This window comes from Pseudophryne corroboree, chromosome 2 (genome assembly GCF_028390025.1).
Source record: "Pseudophryne corroboree isolate aPseCor3 chromosome 2, aPseCor3.hap2, whole genome shotgun sequence".
Classification (NCBI taxonomy): Eukaryota; Metazoa; Chordata; class Amphibia; order Anura; family Myobatrachidae; genus Pseudophryne; species Pseudophryne corroboree.
The window spans coordinates 41072521-41081260 of NC_086445.1; positions in this window are offsets into that span (position 1 = coordinate 41072521).

Below are 8740 nucleotides of genomic sequence, written 5' to 3' on the forward strand. Positions count from 1 at the left end.
AGGCCCCTCACGAAGCGGCATGGGAAGAGGAACTAGGAGTAACTATAGACAATGAAGATTGGGTAGATATATGGGACAATGCGGCTTCCAGCTCTATCTGTGTGAGAATTAAAGAAAACATCTATAAACTACTCTACCGCTGGTACTATGTCCCTGCCCGTCTACACACTATGTTCCCCGACACTCCAGATGGTTGCTGGAGGGGTTGCACGGACAGTGGTTCTTTCTTACACATATGGTGGGCCTGCCCTAAAATTCACAAAATATGGGGTGAACTCATTACATTGCTTTCGCGCTTATTTGACATCTCTATCCCCCCTGACCCCCAATACTTCTTGCTCCCCATGTCTCTTCCAACCCTCAATAGACACCAAAACAAACTATTTCGACATGTAGTTTCGGCAATGACTTGCCAAATTGCCACAGACTGGAAGAACCTGACCCCCTCACCAATGCCGGTGATAATCTCCCAGATATGGTATGTCCACAAAATGGAATATATGACCGCAGTCATACGTAACACCTCGAAACAATTTGACAAAGTATGGTCCCCGTGGCTAAACCTACAACAGGCCTCCTCCCCATTTGTAACCTGACACGGTACGCCACGGTCCGGCCCGCCTCCTGCCCCAGAGGGCCACCCCTCCACTCCCCCTCTATTCCCCCTGCTTTTCTCTCCGATCGGAGGCGCTCAGCCTCACCTGCTTTTCTGTCCCCTTTTACTTGATCTCTGAGTATTCTTTTCTTCTCATTGCCTCCGCTGACTCTCTATGATGGAAGGCCACTCCGTTGCCGAGAGTTCCCCACCGCATACATCTTAATTTTAATCTTTTAAAATTAGGGGAAAACAAAAACAAAAAAGGATCAATTATTTTGTTGTTGTAACAATTTATTGTAACTACAGTTGTTCTTTAAACACCCAAATTGTCCGGGTGCTCTGTTACCAATGTAATCTTATTGTGATCCACCCAATAAATTGTGTTTAAAAAAAAAAAGAAATAAGTGTCGAATCCATCTCTGTGGCATGTCCGTGTAAATGAGTGTGTTACCATATATTGCTGTGCTCGCTGCGTGTATTTGCAAGTATAGCGACTTATATGAGTGTAGAGTTTGTATGTTCTTTCTATGTAATATTTTTGACTTCGACAATACTAGTGGTGAGATACATACCAGCTCACACCTCAACCATGCCGCACAACATGGCATTCAACAGAACACACTCAACAGGCATGAACCAATTACAGCAACATGCTGAAACTAATATAACACAACATGTGTAACTCTAATAAAACTGCAGGTAAAGTACGCACTGGGACGGGCACCCAGCATCCTCTACAGACTAGGAGAAAAGGATTTACCGGAAGGTATCAAAATCCTGTTTTCTCATACGTCCTAGAGGATGCTGGGGTCCACTTTATGACTATGGGGTTTATACCAAAACTCCAGTATAGGCGGGAGAGTGCGGATGACCCTGCAGCACCGATTGACCGAACTTGAGGTCTTCATCGACCAACGTGTCAAACTTGTAGAATTTTGCAAACGTGTTTGACCCCGACCAAGTAGCTGCTCGGCAAAGTTGCAATGCCGAGACCCCCCGGGCAGCCGCCCAGGATGAGCCCACCTTCCTAGTGGAATGGGCCTTCACCAACGTTGGTAACGGCAATCCAGCCATAGTATGAATGTGCTGAATCGTACCTCTGATCCAACGCGCAATAGTCTGCTTGGAAGCAGGACACCCAATCTTGTTGGGAGCAGACAGGACAAACAAAGACTCTGTTTTCCATATTCGAGCTGTTCTAGCGACATAAATCTTCAAAGCCCTAACCACATCTAGAGACTTTGACTCAGTGAACGTGTCAGTAACCACTGTCACCACAATAGGTTGGTTTATGTGGAAAGATGAAACCACCTTTGGAAGAAAATGTTGACGAGTTCTCAACTCTTCCCTATCTTCATGGAAGATCAGGTAAGGGCTCTTGTGAGACAAGGCCCCCAATTCAGACACCCGCCGTGCGGATGCCAATGCCAAAAGCATCACCACTTTCCAAGTGAGAAACTTCAACTCTATCTCTTGTGGAGGCTCAAACCAATCCGATTGAAGGAACTGCAACACCACGTTAAGGTCCCATGGTGCCACTGGAGGCACAAATGGAGTCTGGATGTGCACAACCCCTTTCACGAAGGTCTGAACCTCTGGAAGAGAGGCCAATTGTTTTTGGAAGAACACTGACAAGGCCGAAATCTGGACCTTGATTGACCCCAATCGGAGGCCCGCCTCCATACCAGCCTGCAGAAAATGGAGAAAACGTCCCAAGTGAAATTCTTCCGTAGGAGCCTTCTTGGATTCACACTAAGACACATATTTTCTCCAAATACGGTGGTAATGTTTCGACGTTACTCCTTTCCTGGCCTGAATAAGGGTGGGGATGACTTCCTTGGGAATATCCTTTCGGGCTAGGATCCGGTGCTCAACAGCCATGCCGTCAAACGTAGCCGCGGTAAGTCTTGATACACGCACGGCCCTTCTGCAGCAGGTCCTCGCGAAGAGGAAGAGGCCGAGGATCTTCTATGAGCAACTCCTGAAGATCTGGGTACCAAGCCCTCCTTGGCCAGTCTGGGGCAATGAAGATTGCTCGAACCTTTGTTATTCTTATGATCCTGAGAACTTTTGGGATCAGCGGAAGTGGAGGGAAGACATACACTGACCGGAATACCCACTGGGTCACTAGCGCATCCACTGCTATTGCTTGAGGGTCTCTCGACCTGGAACAATATTTCTGAAGCTTCTTGTTGAGACGAGATGCCATCATGTCTACTTGAGGAACTCCCCAAAGACTTGTCACCTCTGCGAAGACTTCTTGGTGGAGGCCCCACTCTCCTGGATGGAGATCATGTCTGCTGAGGAAGTCTGCTTCCCAGTTGTCTACTCCCGGAATGAAAATTGTCGACAGAGCCATGTCTTTCTGCCCAGAGGAGGATCTTCGTCACCTCTGCCATTGCCGCTCTGCTTTTCGTTTCGCCCTGCCTGTTTATGTACGTGACTGCTGTTACATTTTCCTGTCTGGATCTGCACGGGATGATCTTGAAGAAGATGTATCGCTTGTTGAAGGCCGTTGTAAATGGCTCTCAATTCCAGCACGTTTATGTGAAGGCAGGCTTCCTGACTTGACCATTTTCCTTGGAAGCTTTCCCCCTGAGTGACAGCTCCCCAGCCTCGGAGACTTGCATCCGTGGTTACCAGGACCCAGTCCTGAATCCCGAACCTGCGTCCCTCTAGTAGGTGAGAACTGTGTAGCCACCACAGGAGCGAAATCCTAGCTTTTGACGACAGGATTATCTTCCGGTGCATGTGTAGGTGGGATCCCGACCACTTGTCCAACAGGTCCCACTGGAAAACTCTGGCATGGAACCTGCCAAACTGTATGGCCTTGTAGGCCACCACCATCTTCCCCAACAATCGAATGCACTGATGGATCGACACACTTGATGGTTTCAATATCTGTTTTACCATTTTCTGGATTTCCAGAGCCTTTTCCACCGGAAGAAATACTCTCTGAACTTCTGTGTCCAGAATCATCCCGAGAAAAGACAATCTTGTCGTCGGTTCCAACTGTGACTTTGGATAATTTATGATCCAACAGTGTTGTTGGAGTATTGACAGGGAGAGTGTGATATTTTGTAACAACTGCTCCCTGGATCTCGCCTTTATCAGGAGATCGTCTAGATAAGGAATTATATTGACTCCTTTTTGATGCAGGAGAACCATCATCTCCGCCATCGCCTTGGTGAATACCCTCGGTGCCGTGGAGAGACCGAAAGGTAACGTCTGGAATTGGTAATGGCAATCCTGAACCGCGAATCTCAGATAAGCCTGGTGAGGAGGATAAATGGGAACATGCAGGTAAGCATCCTTTATGTCTACAGACACCAATGTAGTCCCCCTCCTCCAGACTGTAAATCACTGCCCTCAGTGATTCCATTTTGAACTTGAATTGTTTCAAGTAGAGATTCAGATTTTTTAGGTTTAGGATCGGTCTGACCGAGCCGTCCGGCTTCGGAACTACAAAAAGGCTTGAATAAAACCCCTCCCCTTGTTGTGACAAAGGTACCAGAACTATGACCTGATCCTGACATCATTTTTGGATTGCCGCTGTTACTACTTCCCTTTCTGGAAGAGAAGCTGGCAAGGTCGATTTGAAAAATCGGCATGTGGGAACGTCTTGAAACTCCAGCTTGTACCCCTGGGATACTATCTGCAAAACCCAGGGGTCCAGGCCAGACAGAATCCAACCTTGGCTGAACAGTTTGAGACGTGCCCCCACCCGAGCGGCCTCCCGCAAAAGAGCCCCAGCGTCATGCTGCAGATTTGGCAGAAGTAGGCGTAGACTTCTGCTCTTGGGAACCTGAAGCCGCTGTGGACTTCTTTCCCTTTCCCCTTCCCCTACCTGCTAAGAAGGGGGAAGCTTTCGCTTTTTTGTATTTATTGGGCAGAAAAGACTGCATGTGCGGGTGATTTGTCTTTTTTGCCGGTGCAGGCGCAGAGGGCAAAAATGTCGACTTACCTGCGGTAGCCGCCGAGACTAACGCATCCAGTCCATCACCAAATAAGGCTTCACCTTTATATGGGAGAGCCTCCATATTTCTTTTGGAATCTGCATCCGCGTTCCACTGGCGAATCCACAACGCCCGCCGAGCCGATACTGCCATGGTAGCGGCTTGTGAACTCAAGAGTCCAATATCTTTCATCGCTTTTAGCATGTATGCGGCAGCGTCTTTGATATTCCCTAACTTAAGGAGTATCTCATCTTTATCAATCGTGTCATTTTCTGATGACACGCTTTCTGACCATTTTTCAATAGCGCGACTCACCCACGCGCAAGCAATTGTGGGCCTGGGCAGCGTACCATTGGCAACATAAATGGATTTCAATGTAGTCTCCATTTTACGGTCTGCTGGCTCCTTTAGTGAAGCCGTGCCAGGTGCAGGGAGAATTACCTTCTTTGCCAACCTGGACGGAGCACTGTCTAACACAGGGGGTGACTCCCATTTTTTCCTGTCCTCCACCGGGAAAGGATATGCTATCTGAATTCTCTTGGGAATACGAAATTTCTTTTCGGGATTCACTCACATCCCTTCAAAGAGAGTATTAAGCTCGTGGGAAGGAGGGAAAGTGACCTTGGATTTCTTTTCTTTATAGAAATAAGCCTCCTGAGGTATAGGAGTGGCTTCCGTGACTTCCAGAACTTCCCTTATAGCTACAATCATGTATTGTATATTTTTTTGCCAATTTATGATCTATGGCCCTCATTCCGAGTTGTTCGCTCGGTATTTTTCATCGCATCGCAATGAAAATCCGCTTAGTACGCATGCGCAATGTTCGCACTGCGACTGCGCCAAGTAACTTTGCTATGTAGAAAGTAATTTTACTCACGGCTTTTTCATCGCTCCGGCGATCGTAATGTGATTGACAGGAAATGGGTGTTACTGGGCGGAAACACGGCGTTTCAGGGGCGTGTGGCTGAAAACGCTACCGTTTCCGGAAAAAACGCAGGAGTGGCCGGAGAAACGGTGGGAGTGCCTGGGCGAACGCTGGGTGTGTTTGTGACGTCAACCAGGAACGACAAGCACTGAACTGATCGCACAGGCAGAGTAAGTCTGAAGCTACTCTGAAACTGCTAAGTAGTTAGTAATCGCAATATTGCGAATACATCGGTCGCAATTTTAAGAAGCTAAGATTCACTCCCAGTAGGCGGCGGCTTAGCGTGTGTAACTCTGCTAAATTCGCCTTGCGACCGATCAACTCGGAATGAGGGCCTATTTCTCTGGAGTCACTATCGTCGACACAAGAATCAGTGTCCGTGTCGATATCAGTATTCACAATATTCGCAAATGGCCTCTTATGTGACCCAGAGGGGTCGCCTGCGGATGGAAGAACAGAGCCCTGAAAAATCACATCTTCCACAGATTTTCTCCAGCATGAGATTCAGACTTATCTAATCTCCTATTGATATGATGCATACTATCACGTATTCCTTTCACCCATGCAGGCTCTTGGTGTGTCGGCAGCGCCACCACATTACACTTCTGTGTCCCTAAAATGTTTTTTTCCGGGGAGGAACTCCCTGCCTCTGACATGTCTTACACACGTGTACAACACACACACAGACACACTGGGACTTATAGGGGACAGACCCACAGTAAAATCTGTCAGAGGGACACAGTTTAGGAGCAGCCAGCTCACAACCCCAGCGCCAGTATCTAATACCTGTGAACACAGAATGCCCACTGACATGCAGCGCTTTTTACACAGTAAAACACACTTGTAAAGCACCAAATTCGCTTGTGCCCCCTGATACTTGTAGTCAGAAGTGAAGGAGGACCAGCGATGTCTCTGCAGCCTGAAAGAAAATGGCGCTGAGCAGAGTGCTGGCTGCCTGAGGAAGAAGCTCCGCCCCCACGATGGCGCATTTTTACCTCAGAAACGTTTCATAATATTTATACTGGCGTGGGTAGGGCTGTGCCTGGGCATCTTATGCCCCCTTTTTGCCAGTTTATAGAGGTGTTTTTGCTGCTCAGAGTGCCCCTCCCCCCCGCACCCTGCAGTGCCTGGGTGTGTGGGCCGCAATGGCGCGCTGCGCTCCCACCAGCCGCGCTGTACCTCAGCCGTCACTTTACTTGATAGAAGATCTGTCATCTTCTACTCACCTGTCTTCTGACTTCTGGCTCTGTGAGGGGGTGACGGCGTGCTGTGGGAGTGAGCATCTAGACATGGCTAGCGTTCAGTACCTTTCAGGAGCTAATGGTGTCCTGTCAGCCAGAAGCAGAGCCATGAAACTCTTCAGGAAGTTGGTTCCCACTTCTGCCCCCTCAGTCCCACGAAGCAGGGAGTCTGTTGCCAGCAGTTCTCCCTGAAAATAAAAAACCTAACATATGTCTTTTCAGAGAAGCTTAGTAGAGCTCCCCTAGAGTGCATCCAGTCTGCCTGGGCACATTTCTAAAACTGAGGTCTGGAGGAGGGGCATAGAGGGAGGAGCCAGTTCACACCCATTGAAAAGTCTTAAGAGTGCCCATGGCTCCTGCGGAACCGTCTATACCCCATGGTCATGAAGTGGACCTCAGCATCCTCTAGGACGTATGAGAAAATATGTAAGTGAACATGGGGTTTCCCTGGCATAGTGATAATAACGGATCTGTGGTAGGGTGGCACCAGTTCGTGGCAGACAAAAAACATCTTCTTCGCCAGAGTGGTAATAAAGAACTTTGGGACCCCTGGATTAGCAGCTGTTGTATGAACAGTGCAGCCTTATCTGAGCATCAACTCTCCGTGAACCGTTCCTGTAGGGCCGCAACACTCCACCTATATGTAACGTCCCAATGTACATCACAGTAAGGGATAAGCAGTGCGGCAGAGTCTGTTTTTCGGGAGGGTGGGTTCTGTGCCCTGTCTATTTTGCCAGTCGCAGGCCTCACAATTTCTGATGGCAGCCCTGAGGGGGATAGTCATCATTCCATCCTTTTTCTTCAGAATCTTGCATGTTTCAATAGAATTTTACAGCTAGGAAACAGCACAGAGCATAGAGGACTGGCCGGCGTCTTCCCAGCTCTCTGCGTCATTTAACTCTTCATCAGTTGAACCTCTTAAGTTGGGTACACACTACTCGATATATAGAAAACAAAAAGCTGGCACTGCGCAAATCAATCTGATGTGGATATTTATTTTCACATAAAATTACTTTCTAGACATATACAAATACATACAAAGTACTTGATACCGGCCAGCATCACATAAAAAATTATTTCATAAAACCAATTAATATATTACTACTGGATTTAATAATAGAAGATAATTTTTTAATTCCAGTTTAAATAACTAATACAATTTGTATCCTTAATTAGTATGCTTTAAATGAACCATTCATAACTCTCTCATGCAATATTAGTAATATCACTGCAAACAGATTAGACAAAAGTGTAATGTCCAGCGCTTTTTTGGTTAGTGGCATGCAACCATGCAAGGTTTTTTCCTTATAGATGTTAATATTTCATCCAAGCATGCATTATTATGAATCCTCAGTCCAGATCAAAAATTCTCTCTCCTCAGGTTAAAGACACCCACACTTAATTAATCACTTAGAGCCGCTTTGTCCACAAAGAAGGCTTCTGCCGTTTAGCTAAGCAGATCATGCGTGATTATAGCCTCTTATATGGCAATTCATAGCGTTCAATTATTCAAGGTATAATACTATGCCTGTGCAGTGTCCTTGGACAAACCCCTCCCGGCTAGTTAAAGCCTTATCTGGAGCCTCCGGGTTCTTTCTACGGCGTGTTTTCCTCCCCAAATTCAATGGGGTTTCCTATACCTGCGGCCGGCCGGCCCGCTGATGTCTCCACTGCTGACTCCTGTATAGGGAATAATGACAGACGCGTTTCCCCGCCTTTGATTACGTCGGCGGCTTCCTCCGACGGAGGCTCCAGATAAGGCTTTGTTAGGCGCCGGGGTCCGCATGGCCCGGCGCCTAGCAACTAGGGACGCCGTGCGCGTTCAGCCGCCGGCTCCCTAGCAACGCTAGACGCCGGGCGCGCTGAGCCGCACGGACCCTAGCAACAGGGACGCCACGGGCGGACCGCGTTCCCCGTTGCAGGGCCTAATTAACAAGCACACACACTTGTCCTCTGGCCGTGCAGCAAGGCAGCTGCACGGCATTTATTCCCAATCAGGCTCTAAGCAGCTGATTGGAGG